The sequence below is a fragment of the Canis lupus genome, chromosome 10, assembly GCF_003254725.2.
Source record: "Canis lupus dingo isolate Sandy chromosome 10, ASM325472v2, whole genome shotgun sequence".
Lineage (NCBI taxonomy): Eukaryota > Metazoa > Chordata > Mammalia > Carnivora > Canidae > Canis > Canis lupus.
Window position 1 is genome coordinate 35050877 of NC_064252.1, and position 15827 is coordinate 35066703.

Consider the following 15827-nt stretch of genomic DNA (forward strand, 5'->3'; position numbering starts at 1 on the left):
TTTAGAATAACAGATGCTTCAGTCTCCAGGCTTGAGGATTTGGAATGACTGTTCAGTAAACAGCAGTAGGACAGGGTAAAAACAGAGCCCAGGAATGTGAGCCTCTGCTTGAAAAATGGCTGAGTGTGGCTGTGATTCACAGGAGCGGGAGGCTGGCCACCCAGAGTTAAGGGCTGCAGTGACATACTGTGCTAATGCAGCATCACGAAGGCCCTCAGTGACTAATCCACTCTGCCCTTCCCTGGCTTGACTTTACCAGCTTTTAGAAAAGGGATCTTGTAAAACATGTTTACTGTTCAGAGCCATTGTGAGGAAAGATTAAATATTAAAAGAGATTTAGGGGCGCCTGGGTGGCTCCTTGGTTAAGTGTCTGCCATCTGCCTTGGGCTCAGGTCATGACCCCAGGGCCCTGGGTCCCAAGTCCAGGCTCCCTACTTAGGGCAAGTCTGCTTCTCCCTCTCCCTCTGCCCCTCTCCCTGCTCGTGTGTGCTCTCATACTTTGTCTCTCAAATAAATAAAATCTTTTAAAAAAATACAAGAGATTCAGGCTTGGAAAAAAAAGAAATCATATAATTTCTAAGTATTCCTGTGAGTGCCCCACTATGGTTAATGCACTCCTTCAGGAAAAAATAGCAGAATGAAGAAAGAGAGGAAATCCCCAGCCCTTTCTGACCAGAAAGTTCTGTGGATTCTTTTCTAATCCAGTACTGTTAGAAAACAGGAGTGACCTGTAGTAACCTTTTGTAAAAGGCTCCTTTAAGCCTCTACCTGACAATCCATTTCCTCACGTGATTTCTAGAGTAAAATAACTACTTTTTTTTTTTGAGATATTTTTATTTATATATTCATGAGAGAGAGAGAGAGGCAGGCAGAGACACAGGCAGAGAGAGAAGCAGGCTCCATGCAGGGAGCCCGATGTGGGACTCGATCCCAGGTCTCCAAGATTACACCCTGGGCCGAAGGCAGGCGCCAAACTGCTGAGCCACTCAGGGATCCCCTAGAGTTCAATAACTACTTAATTAAAACCTGCCGAAGATTCAGGAGGGATTCTCTTTACCACAATGTCCAGTGAGATGGAGAAACAGCTGCTTTATTTTTGTAGCATAAATTTCACCTAATGCTTAAATCCATCACTACGATTAATTCCTCAATTCAAAAAGTAGAGAATAAAAGCATTATGAAAAAAAATCTCAGTGAATCTTTGCAAATGAGGAGGTGCGGCAGATTAAAACTACTTTAACATGTGAAAGGTCTGACCATAAAAACCATTCTAAGCATTAGGCAAACCAGCTCCTTCTTTCCAAGATTATTGGCTAGAAAAGCCAGGTGACACCTCTTTTAAACTGCTCCCACATTTGCCATAAAGGGGTTTGGCCAGTAGCAACATCTGCTGGATCCAGGCTCTGTTTTGGAGCATGGCCAGAACTCTTCTGGAGGTAGAAAGTATCCAGCCCCTATTTCAAGAAACATCATCTCAGAGTATTGGCGGAAGAACAAGGGAATCTTACAAGAGCATCATTTCAACAATGCTACTTCTTAGGCATTTGAAACTAGTTTTTAACAGTGATTTTTTTAACAGTTTAGTGGTTTTTTTTTTTAAGATTTTATTTATTTATTCATGAGAGACAGAGAGAGAGAGAGAGAGAGAGACTGAGAGAGAGGCAGAGACACAGGCAGAGGGAGAAGCAGGCTCCATGCAGGGAGCCTGATGTGGGACTCGATCCCAGGTCTCCAGGATCACACCCTGGGCTGAAGGCGGCGCTAAACCGCTGAGCCACCCAGGTTGCCCCGCTGAGCCCCCCAGGGTGCCCCCCAAAATTTTCAATTAAAAATAAATAAAACTGGGACACCTGGGTGGCTCTCTACCTGTGTCTCTGACTCTCTCTCTTTCTCTCTCTCTGTGTGTCTCTCGTGAATAAATAAAATCTTTAAAAAATTAATTAATAAAACGTATTTTAAAATATTTTTTTTAAAAATTGAATAATGGGAGCCCTGTTGCTGAGGCTCCATTTAAATTTTTTATTACTGTGCACACCTACTCTTTGTATTACTGTGTATTACTAAGACATTAGATGGGGAACCAGAAATTGATTTTCTTAACATATGTGTGAAAGCTAAATTGAACTGGATTGGTTTTTAAGTTGGTCAATGGAAAGAGGTCACACAAAAGACCAGCAATTAGATCATGATTACCTTTTTGCAGATGGCTCAGTGCCACTCTTCAACATCGTTTTCAAAACTAGGTACAGGACAAATAAGAACCACACACACCAGTCCAAACATGTAACGTGCACATCTGGTGGGGAACTTGGAACTTGGGTTTGCTTTTATGGAACATAAAATGAAAGTTTCAGGGAAAAGGGTTAAATCTGATATGGAAACTACTTTCTGAGAGCAAACCTAGTGTTTACTCCATCTTTGAATGAACTTAATCTTCTAGTGAGTGCTACATCTTACCTCTTGACTCTTGCATGAGAGTTTTGTTCTTTTACCTAATTTTTAATGTAAGTTGCCTTAAGAACACATAGAATTCCCATGTGTTTTATTGTGATTCCCCAAATGTTAATATTTTGCCACATTTACTTTAACTTTCTCTCTCACTATTTTTCTTCTTGAACCATTTGAGAGTAAGTTGCAGACATGATGCTCCTTAGCCCGGATAGTTAGTGTGTATTTCCGGGGAGGAAAGACATCCTTTTACACAATGACAATAATAAAATCAGAAAATTAGCATCAAAACAATACCATTATAATCTACAGACCTTATTCAGATTTTGCCAATTATTTTAATAATGTCCTTTATAGCAGAAGAAAGTCTGGATCATGTGTTGCATGTAGTTGTCACATTTCTCTAATCTCTTTTAATCTGAAACAGTTCTTCAGACCCTTTTTATCTTTGATGATATTTTTGAAGACATTGTCTTCATAGATACTCCTTTTTAGTTTGACTTTATATTACTTGAAAATTGTATTATAGTGAACATTGATCTTTTTTTGTTTTGTATAGAACTCCTTTCTATGTGAGTTCTAATTTTTAACATCATAAGTGATTGTTATTACTGTATTATGCAGTCAATAATCTTTTGATCTGCCAACATATGCACATTAACACACACCGAACCACATATGTCTCAGAACTTTCATTATTGTGGTTTTTTCTCAGTATGGTTCTTTAAGAACAACAGTAAAATTCTCTCAATTTTTACCTATCCGCAAACAACCTTATTGTGCTGTCAGTCTTGAAAGGCTCTTCGCTTCATCTTCAATTATGTTATGACTGTTATTTTTGTCAGTGCATTAAAGCTATCATCGCCTGGGGCACCTGGGTGGCTCAGTGGTTGAGCATCTGCCTTCGGCTCAGGGTATGATCCCTGGCTGGGACTGGGTCTCACATTGGGCTCCCTGTGGGGAGCCTGCTTCTCCCTCTGCCTGTGTCTGTGCCTCTCTGTGTGTCTCTCATGAATAAATAAATAAAATCTTTAAAGCCATCATCCCCGTGGCCTCAAGGCTCTTATTGCTGTGAAGAGTTAAGCTCTCAGCCTAGCTGTCCATTTTTGGGAGATAATGTGCCTTTTCTCTCTGGCTTATTTTAATGTTCTGTCTTTGTACTTCACTCTAAGTGAATATACCTAGGTATTAGTTTTGTACTCATGTATTCTGCTTGTGATTTGTTGGACTGCCTAATCAATGATTGGTATTTTTCATCATTTGAGGAAATTCCACCATTATTTCTTTATCTCCTACTGGAATCCTAAATGCACGTATGTTACATCTCATCCTATCCTTTATGTGTTTTGCCTTCTTTTTTACATAAAAAAAATATCTCTCTCTGAGCTGCACTTGGGTAATTTCTTCAAATGTATCTTCTAGTTGATTTTTTTCTTCTTCTTCTGAAATGTCTAATCTGGTGTAAGGCAGACTGTCCATTAGGTTTGTTCATTTTAAATTTCAATTGCTATACATTTTATTTATAAAAGTTTTAATTTTTTTCAAATAAGCTTATTCAATATATAGTCTCTCGTTAGTTGCTCACATTTTTGTACTGAGTGTTCAGAAAGGAATATGAAAAACTCTATGCCCAGAAAAAGCTCACTATGTAGTACAGAAAATAATCAGGTAGAAAATTAAATTACAGCAGCATGGGGGAAAATGCAACAGGGAGCACAACCTACAAATAAATGTAGCAAACTCATCAAAGGCTTCCTGAAGAAAATGATTAGCTACAAAATGCAAGTGAAGTTACCAGTTAATCCATATTTCTCTTGAGTAGTAGCATTCAAATGACACCAGCTGTTGCACAAATTAGTTTTTAACAGAATTATAGTATCAACACTGTGTTATAGGAGAAAACAAATATCCACTGACTTTTTGAAAATGAACCAATCTGTGATAGTTTTGGAATCCCGCAGTTTCTTATTTTGAGTCCTATGGTCATTCTCTGTGCTTAGATATCCTCCATTCACCCCCAGATTCATTCTCTACTTGGGGGACAGATCATCTGGGTTTTATTTTGCTTCAGTTCCAGTCAATTTCTGAGGAGCATAGCAGGAGGGAGGCCGGCCTGCTTCTTGCCCAGGCTATGGTTCTGCAGTGGATGCATCCTTCTGGGCTGAAGGACTTGCTAGACAGCCCCTTTCTCCAGCTCTCAACAGGCACTGGTAATATCTCAGGCAGGAAGGTAGTAACAGCTTCCCTGGGTGCCTCAGCCTTCCCTGCTGGTTCCTTAATCCTATCTACTCTTTTTTAAATTGTTCTGAAAACAATACACCCCAATAATTAGCAAGAGTTAACAGACAAGATGCGTTCCTGTGGAGGCCGAGAAAATTAAGGCCATTCCACCTCAAGTTTACCGTTAGCACAAGTGCAGCCATCCCAGGCCCCTGTGAATAAGAGCTGAACTTTACCTTACTTCACTTACAGGAAGAAAACAGCCTACAGCTTGATGTCCTAGAAAGCCCCATATTAGAATAAGAACAGAGCCCAAGCCAAGGGCAGGAAGCCCCTATTAGAATGAGAACAGAGCTCAATGCCCTTGAAAGCCCCATATCAAAACGTAAACAGAACTTGAGAAATTCCTCCACCCCTTCAGAAAATCCCTAGACCAGCCTATAAAAAACTAAGCTGAAACCCACCTCGGGGTCCAAGTCCCTGCTCCGTTGTGTCGGGTACACTTGGACCCAAGCTCGAGCTTGCAAATAAACCCTCGTGTGTTTGCATCGGTGTCGGCTCCTTGGTGGTTTCTCGGATTCGCAATCTTGGGCACAACATTCCTTCATGTCAAGGGGGAAAAAAATAAAATTTTACTCAGGCTGAATGACCATGAGGAACAAAACCAGTCAGCACCAAGATAACAAGTTTGCACAAAATTCATCAAAATTTGCAGAAAGATCCCTGCAAACATATCTTATCATGCTCTTCAGCGACTGCTGCCACATCCTGAAACTGTTACCAGAAGTGGCAGGCTGTACTCTGCTGGTCACTCTGCTCCTGAAGTTTGTAGTTTGGCACCTGAGTCTGATCAATTTCGGGGTATGTTTTTGGTTTTTCTTTTCTTTTTTTTTTTTTTTAAAGTTTATTTATGATAGTCACACAGAGAGAGAGGCAGGGACACAGGCAAAGGGAGAAGCAGGCTCCATGCACCGGGAGCCCGACGTGGGATTCGATCCCGGGTCTCCAGGATCGCGCCCTGGGGCGAAGGCAGGCGTCAAACCGCTGCGCCACCCAAGGATCCCTGTTTTTGGTTTTTCAACAGAGGCTGTGTCTCCCCAGTTTGTAAACTGCAGGGCGATAAAGCTTTCTCCTTCCCTATAACTAATCTTTGCATTCCAGGAATTTTTGTTGAGAGTACCTTCATTCAAAAGCCTTTTTAAAATTTCCAGCTGAGGGGATCCCTGGGTCCCCAGGGGGACCCCCTGAGACTCTCAGCTCTCCTCTAACATGAGGGCAGCCTGTGGAGAGTTGTGTCCTCAACCTGTGGGTGGGGCCTACGCTAGAACTGCAGGGGGCTAGCGTTGGAATTGAATTACAGTGTACCCAACTGGTATTGGACCAGTTTTGGTGGAAACAATACCATCTTATCTATTCAAGACTTGATGTCCAAGATGAAATACACAATTATCATGTAGAGTTCTTTCCTTTTGAATTCCTTTCTGGCTCTCAAATCTGATATGGTACCATCAGCGTTGTTACTCCATTTTTGCTACACTCATGCTCTACAGAAAAGGATTTTGAGGAATTGTATTAGGCAGGGTTCTGATGAGAAATATAAGGCATGTTCAGCTGGAGAAATATAAGGCATGTTCAGCTGGAACTTTTTTTTTTTTTTGTGATAGTCATACAGAGAGAGAGACAGAGACAGAGACACAGGCAGAGGGAGAAGCAGGCTCCTCCCTGCCCAGTGGGGTTTGATGCCTCACTGGAACAACTAACAGAACTCCAGAAAGCACTATACTTATGAGTATAAGTTTACTGTGAAGGATATACATAAGGCAAGACCTGGGAGGGTCCCAAATGCACTGTTTCTGTGCCCTCTCCTTGTGAAATCAGGGCGGGACACTATTGGAATTTCATCACATGGACATGGTTAATCATTTCCAGGTCCATTCTCCTCCCCAAAGGTGTGGCTCTAAGTCCCAGCCCTCTAATTACTTGGTTGGCTTTTTGTTTAGTGAGCAGCCCCCATCCTAAAGCTATGTAGGGACCTATTCTGAGTCACCTCATTAGTATAACAAAGACACTCCTATCATTTAGGAAATTTAGACATTTTAGAGACTCTGCTGTGTCAGGAAGCCAAGACAGAGACCAAAAACATTCTTTATTATACAACAGTGATCATGAGATGGCTTAATGAACTTGTAGCTTCTCCCAGAGCACAAGATTTTCAAAAGTCACATTAGTAGTGGGAAGTGACTTAGGACACAAATCAGCATACAACTTAAATTCGGATGTTATTTGCAACCAGGCTTTCCTAAATTAAGGATTTGGCAAGTTATGACAGATGTTGTCCTTTATTTTTTATTTATTTATTTTTTTATTTATTTATGATAGTCACACACACACACACAGAGAGAGAGAGAGAGAGAGAGAGAGACAGGCAGAGGGAGAAGCAGGCTCCATGCACCGGGAGCCCGACGTGGGATTCGATCCCGGGTCTCCAGGATCGGGCCCTGGGCCAAAGGCAGGCGCTAAACCGCTGCACCACCCAGGGATCCCAGATGTTGTCCTTTAAACTTATGAATTGATATCTACATACTTAGCTCACTTTCCAAAAAGATTTGGGACTATGAACAAGACTTCTTTTCAAAATATCCTATGATAAGAAAGTATAATTCACCCAAACTATAAAAATAGTTTAAGTGGTGGCAATAGTACTGAGCTGGGACTCTGTGGGCTTAGATCCAAGTCCTAGCTCAGCCACAATGTTACTCTTGCCTTATCTCTTCTACTCTGTATACAACCAAGAGCAGGACATGATCATATCTGCCACCCTACGCCTGCCACAAGTCAACAGCCAGTTCATACAATGAGGGCATCATGCATTTAAGCTTCGAATAACTATCACTCTTAGAATATTGTTAATATGTAATTTTCAGGCTTTTATCTTAGAAACTTTCTATCATTATAATATGGTATTGAGATTTAAAAATCAATTCTCAATTTAGTAAACATATATAAAATTAATTTTTATATTAAGGTAGAAATTTATCATTTTTCAAGTTTGTGAAAATGAGGCCCAGAAAAATGAAAGATCCATATAATTTATTTTGAGAAAACTACTTTAGGCCAAGTAATATTTGTACTTGCTGGTGGCTATTCAGTAGTATTTAAACATTCGGAAGTATTTTGTGTTTAGTCAGATACTTCTGATTAAATGATTGCCAGCTTGCTTGCCAAAAACATGAGATTTTTTAAGAAGAAAAGGCACAGCAACCAGAACTCTTTAGGTACTTTTGTAAGGTTAATAAAATTTGTCATTTAATAGTAAATTAAATGTATTACCTGAGATGTGTTGCTTTGAAAATGTAGCATGTCATATTGGTGAAATATCTTGAAATGAAATGTGGATAGATTTTAAAAGATATAAAACAAGCAGACAGCATTGGGAGCAGAAAAATGCACCCACCTAGAAAACATGAGAACATAAATAAGCATATGAAGGAGAGAGATCACCCCAGTAAACCAAATGTGGCTATCATGGGAATAACAGGAAATATATTCTTTAATGGCTCATGATCAGTTGTTTGAAACAGGAATCAGGAAAGGGATATTTATTGCAGTCTTTTAGGTGTCTGGAAGATCTTTGTGTTAGAGAGAAGGCTAGGCTGAGCTTCTAAGACCCTCCCAGAATACCACCACAGAAGACCACTGGAGCTGCCACCTGTTACTGTCTGGAAAACGGAGAATCAAGCAGTCACTGTCCTAGATGGACCAGAGTTAGAGATATGCATGCCCTGACGCCCAGCATATGCTCACCCAAAAGCCTTTCATCAGGATAGCACACTCATAATAGCCCCCAGAATGAGACTACTCAATTGATCATCAAAATACATAAATTGTGTTACAGTCACACAACTATATAGCAATGAGAATAAAGAACCAATCTGCAATCAATACTATGGATGAATCTTATAAACACTGTTCAGCAAAAAAAGACAGACAAAAGGAGTTTATATTGTATAATTCCATCCATATAACATACAAAGATAGTCAAAATTAATCTATGGAGTATTTTATATACTCCCACAAAAATTTTTTTAAGTCACTGCCTCAACTGTGAATCTAGGCCCTCACTGTCCTAGCTCCAGTCCACAGGAGCAGACTGGCTGCCTGCACACTGCTCTGGACTTTGATGAATCTAAGGACCCCTGGACCACGCCCCTGGAAAGATCTCCATCCCCAACTTGACTGTGGAATGACAGGGTCAGAAGACCCTGCATCTCACCTGACCTTCCTAAGCTGCAGAGCAGTAATTTGATGGAAGTCAGGTTAAATAAAATTTCTCAAATTTGAGGGTCTTAGAGGTATACCTGCAATTCTGAAATATTCCAGTTTCCAGAGCAAAGCACAGGACAGGGGGTTGGGATGGAGTTGTGTGATGGGTCTGCAGATCAAACTCACTTTCCCATCCACTAGCTGATGTCCTTGGTACTTGCCTCTTTAGTTTAATACTGCCTCATCTGTTAATAGCTTGATGCTGTAGCCTTCTCAGGGACTATATTCTACTGTTTAGATTTTACTGAGAATGAGTTCAGATAAACAGCAAACAAGGAAGAATGGAAAAGTCATGACAGGAGATCAAAGTATGCCTATCTTTTTTTTTTTTTTTTTTTTTTTGTACTTCTTTTCTTCTCTTGCAATATTTCAAACATATTTTTAAAATGATAAAAAAATATATACCTGTCACCTAGCTGTACCATATTTAATCATCTTGCTATGTTTGATTCTGATTTTCTTTTTTAAGAAACAGAACACCACAGATATAGTTATTTCTCCATTCTCCTTCCTCTGCAGAGGTAACAACTGTATTAAATTTGGTACATAACACCCATGCCTTCTTTTTATTTATTTATTTATTTATTTATTTATTATTTATTTTTTTAAATTTATGATAGTCACACAGAGAGAGAGAGAGAGGCAGAGACACAGGCAGAGGGAGAAGCAGGCTCCATGCACCGGGAGCCCGATGTGGAATTCGATCCGGGGTCTCCAGGATCACGCCCTGGGCCAAAGGCAGGCGCTAAACCGCTGCGCCACCCAGGGATCCCCCATGCCTTCTTTGTAGTCTTTTGTGTGACATATGTTTGTAACCCCAAATGAAACAGAATATTGTTTTATTTTCAAATCATATAAACTGTATCATACTCTACATTTCAGTCTGAAATTTGCTTTCTTCACTTAACACTACAATTTGGATTTTTTTTCCCTTTTTTTTTTTTAAATTTTTATTTATTTATGATAGTCACACAGAGAGAGAGGCAGAGACATAGGCAGAGGGAGAAGCAGGCTCCATGCACCAGGAGCCTGACGTGGGATTCGATCCCGGGTCTCCAGGATCACGCCCTGGACCAAAGGAAGGCGCTAAACCGCTGCGCCACCCAGGAATCCCTACAATTTGGAATTTAATCCATGTTGGTACATACGGCTTTACTTCATTTACTTTTAACTGCTTTATAATATGTCATTGTATGGTAGTACTACAATGTATCTGTTCTCATTGTGTTGGAAATTTGGGTTTTTCCCTCTTGGGTTGTTATTAGAAACAATGCTGCAGACAACATACAAGTACCCTTGTTTGAGTTCCTTACAGCCAATGCTAGCCAATTCCCAGGATCTTGTTGAAATGCAAATTCTGATTCAGGAAGTCTAGGTGGGGCCTGAGATTCTGGAGTTCTAATAAGTTCCAAAGTGATGGTGATGCTGTTGGTGTAATGACAGCCTGCAGGGATACCAGGGGTGCAGTGAATTAAGCTTCCAAATCTTAATTTTGGCTCAGGTCTTGATCATGAGATCAAACCACACTCTTTCTCCCTCTGCCCCTCCCTGTGCTTGTGTTCTTTCTCTCATTCTCTCTCTCTTTCCCTCTCTCTCAAATAAATAAATAAATCTCAAAAAAAAAAAAATAGAGGCTACCTCTTAAGTAGAGTATGTATTAAGAAGTGGAATGGTTGCCTTAAAGAGTATAGGTATCTTCAACTTCATAACACTTTTCCAAATTACTCTGCACAGTGGTTCTACTTTATACCCTCTCTGCATATGACGGTTCCCTTTACTCTACATTTTTACTAACACTTGATTTTATAAGAATTTAAGTTGTTTAGATGACTATACAGTTTTTCTCCATACCAGATTGTGGTATATCATATCAAACAGATTTTCAGATTTTGAACCAACCTTTCACTGCTGAGAGAAGGACCTTATTTGAATTTGCTGAATTTGTTAAGCAATTATTAAGGATTTTTCACTCTAATAAGTGAAACCAGCCTACAGTTTTCTTTTCTTGTACTTTACCAGTTTGATTTTGGTATCAAGATTGCATTAAATTCATAAAGTGAGTGTTTCTTTTTATATTCTCTGAAACAGTATATGTTAGGAAGTGTCTGTGTACATTTTGTTTATTTTGAGAGATTATGGTGTTTTAGGGAAAGGATAATTTTTTATTAACAACTCAATTTCTTGAATAGTTACTTGGTTTTTGAAGATTTTCTATTTTGGGGAGTGCCTAGGGAGCTCAGTTGGTTAAGCATCTGCCTTGAACCCAGGTTATGGGTTCAGGGTCCTGGGATCAGGCCTCAGGTCAGGCTCCCTGCTCAGTGGGGAGTCTGCTTCTCCTTCTCCGTCTGCTCTTCCCCCTGCTCATGCTCTCTCTTTCTTTCTCTCCCTCCCTCCCTCAAAATAATAAGTAAAATCTTAAAAAAATTTTTTCTAGGGATGCCTGGGTGGTTCAGTGGCTGAGCATCTGACTTGGGTTCAGGGTGTGATCCTGGGGTCCCAGGATGGAGTCTCACCCACATCGGGTTTCCTGCCTGGAGCCTGCTTCTCCCTCTGCCTGTATCTCTGCCTCTCTCTCAGTGTGTCTCTCATGAATAAATACATAAAATCTTTAAAAAAATAAATTAAAAATATGTTCTATTTTAAGTCTTTTTCCCTTAAAACATTATTTAATATTATTTCTCGAGTTGTTATTGTAAAGTTACTATATTGTTTTTGTATAATTTCTTATCACCATCTTTAAGTTTACTATATTTCTAGTTTGATTTGAGTGATTGACTATTTTCATTCAGATAACATGAACTGAAGAAAAATCTGAATTATAAGATGTTACAAATATAATCCATTTCCATTTATAAACTCAAATTAGGCTAACAAATTTCTGCTTCAACATAGGTCCCAGTATTAATGAATGCCTGGAATGACCTGTAGCTAGGCTGGAGCTTGAGAAAAAGCATCTGTATTACAGAATTTTCTTGTTAAAATGACTTCAAAGTTTATCCTGTCCACCTTTCCACTTAGTTCAGGAATTCTCTCTTCAATATCCTACACTAATAGTAGTATTAGCCTTAAATGAAAGACATGTGGCGGTGGTTTACAGTCTTCACCTACCAACATTTCCCTTAAATACTCCTTATTCTCTTCATTTACTTACCGAAATATCACTTTATAATTATCACTTCATAATCACTATCTCTTCATAGTTAAGAGCATAATTTCAATGCAGCCCAAATTTGAACAGATTTTCCTTATATAGGGGTGCTTTGGTGGCTAAGTCAGTTGAACCTCTGCCTCTGGCTCAGGTAACAATCCGGGGCCTGGGATCAAGCCCTACATTGGGCTCCCTGCTCAGTGGGGGGTCTGCTCCTGCCTTTCCTTCTGCCCCTCCCTTCTGCTCATGTGAGAGCACGTGTGCACACACACTCTCATAAATAAATAAAATCTTTTTTTTTAAAAAAGATTTTCTGTGTAAACAGAAGAGATAGCAACGTATGAAAGGACATAAGGAAAGAGCGAATCTGAGCAGTCAATATGAGAATTAATGTGGCTAGACTACACTAACTCCCCTCCAACCCAACAGGAAAGGAAAAGAAGAGATCTCAAGTAACATTTCTCAGGCAACCTGCAGATGATTTCAGATGGAAACCTGAAGGAACAGTCTAAGAGTGAAAAAAAAGTTTACTAGCTTTTTTTTCACTTTTTCAATATCTGTATTAGATATAATCTAGTGAAAACTGAATGAACTATTTTAGACCAAGGAGAGAGGCTAGTATAAAGTCAAATACTCGAAAGCATAGAAGGAACCATTAAGTTGGAGTTAACACTGGGTAATACAAATGGGAAGAAATGAGTAGTTTTTACTTTTTACCTTACCTAGTTCTATTCTGTCATTTGTTTAAATCCATGAGCATACATTACATTTTTATATAAAAATAGTTAATAAATTATGGGGTGTCTAGGTTGCTCAGTCATTTAAATATCTGCCTTCAGCTCAGGTCATGATTCTAGGGTTCTGGGATGGAGCCTCTCATCTTAGGGGACTCTTGGCTCAGCAGGGAGCCTGCTTCTCTCTCTGCTTCTGCCTGACACTCCCCATGCTTGTGCCCTCTCTGTCTCTGTTTAAATAAATGAATAAAATCTTGTTTAGAAATAAATTAAAGCAAGGTATTTTTATTCATTTGAAGTACATATGTAGTTAACTGGGTGTCAAAGTTGTAGGAGGTGACTCATTTTTTTTTAAAGATTTTATTATTTACTTATTTATTCATGAGAGACGCAGAGAGAGGCAGAGACACAGGCAGAGAGAGAAGCAGGCTCCATGCAGGGAGCCCAATGCGGGACTCGATCCTAGGACCCTAGCATTAGGCTCTGAGCCCAAGGCAGGTGCTCAACCACTGAGCCACCCAGGCGTCCCAAGTGACTCATTTTTAAAAGCAGTTTACAAACAAAGGGCAAATATCCCTAAAGATCGTTCTTTAAAACATTTAAATATCACCCTTTATAATATAGCAAAGACAAGTTTATGACTATTCCAAGATGAGTTCTCAAAATTCAGATTCATTTGTTTAAAAATTGGTAATTTTATGGCAAGGAAAATGGATGATGTGTTGGTTTTCTTTCAGGCTGACCTTTAATGTTATGATTTTGTGGAAGCGGTGAGCCCTTCCATTAAAGCCTAGTGCTCAAAGTGGGAGGAGAGGCTGGGGAGAGGGGAGGTGAGCCTAAACAAAGAAACCTAACCATACCCTATATACATTTTAGCAACTCTATCATCCTGAGCTAAGAAAAGGATCTTTCTCAACCCAACTGAATTTTATCCTAGGTAAAACAGAAAAAACTAAACACCTAAAAATCTACTTTCCATCTTATTGTTGTGCAGCAGTATCAGATATGAAAGTCAGTATTCACCTCAATCATCAGGGCTTGTGGTTTTGTTTGGTCTCTTATACAGGAACTGTGAATTTTTTTCTGCATGATGAGGTTGCAGTCTTGTAAGCTTATGGCCAGTTGACTATAATTTATGTTCCCAGAGAAGTGGCAGAGTCTAGTGCTTACCACAAGCCCTAGAACCAAGTCGCCTGAGGTTAAGGCCAGGCTTTACTCCCAGCTACTTTTGTAGACTTGGACAAATAGTCAGTTTCTGCACCTCAGTGTTTCCATCAATAAAATGGAGACACTAGAATCTAATGAGGAGGGACAGAGCAGGGAGAATAAAACGGCTCACTTTTTATAAAGTGCTTAAAGCCTTGCCTGGCCTGCACAGTAAGCTTCCTGGAAATAATAACTGTTTCACACAGCCAAAGAAAACTCTTAGCTGGGTTTAGAATCTCCTCAGTGCAGACTCTGCATGCAGCCATAGGATTGAACTGCTGACCACAGCCAGACCATTGCCCCTTGAATACGTACTTTTTATGGACTGAATGTTTGTGTCTTCCCAAAATTCATGTTGTCCCCCCCCCCCGCCTCCCCCGCCTCCCCAGGATTTTAGGAGGTAAGGCCTTTGGGAGGTGATTTGGTGATGAAGTGATTTGGTGATGAAGCCCTCATGAATGGGATTAGTGCCTTTGTAAAAGAGACCCCTAGACCACTGTCCATGAAGCAGGAAGCAGATTCTTACCAGACACGGGCTCTGCCAGCACCTGGGTCTTGAACTTCCTAGCCTCCATAATTGTGAAAAATAAATTTCTGTTTATAAACTATTCAGTCTATGGTATTCTGTTATAGCAGCCCAGATGGACTGAGACAAAACTTAAGGATCACACCAATATTGAAACTTCTGGATGAATCTCAGGAAAGCTCAATTATATTTATAGAAATTAAATTCAAAACTTCTGAGAAAAAAAAAAAAAACTTCTGAGAAACCCATGAGTATCCTAACACCTGCTTCCAGGTTCTTTCATCAGAACAGCATAAATTAGGGCTAAAAAATTGTATAATGCTACTTCACTGGATAACTTATTTCAAAGTCAGGCCAGTTTTACTAAACCTTTGGACAGAATGAATAGGATTCTAACATTCTAGAGCAATGTTTATTAAGACAGAATCAGTCACAGGACGCCTGGGTGGCTCAGTGGTTGAGCGTCTGCCTTTGGCTCAGGGTGTGATCCCAGGATCCAGTATTGAGTCCCGCTTTCAGCTCCCTGCATGGAGCCTGCTTCTCCCTCTGCCTATGTCTCTGCCTCTCTCTCTCTCTCTTTCTGTGTCTCTTATGAATAAAAAAATAAATCTTAAAAAAAAAAAAAAGACAGGATCAGTCACAAATGTGTGTAGATCTGCTTTAACTACTCAGGTGCTCATATAACCTCGATCAATTATCTTCAAGGGCTGTGATGTGTCTCCTGAGAAGTCCATGGTATGTTTAAAATGTTTATTAGAAAGTTCTCTAAGCTAAACTTCACCTCTCTATTCTTTTGGTTTTGGGGTTTTCACAAAGTGGTCATTTGTATACATGCTAATACTTAGAATATTTAAAGCCAGTGAAAGTAGATTCTCTCAGGGATTATGTACTTGAATCTCAACTTGTAAGGTAAAACTTTCTGATAATCAAATTTACTCATGAAAATCTTTTAAGTTGCTCCAAAGTAAAATCCTATTAAAGCTGATTTTACCTCCTGGTTGGAAGATTGTTCTTTTGGCTGGTCTGTAAATGAAGTGGTTGGCCAGGACTTAGGAACCAGATCCTATGAAAATTACTTACCTTATTCATTTGGCAAAAATGTGTACCATTCAAATTATCCATATGATGGAACAACATGAAATATTTTAGTGTTGTCCACTAAAAAAACCCCCCCAAAACCCAAACCCACTTAACGATCGTCAACATGCCAGGCATTGTGCGA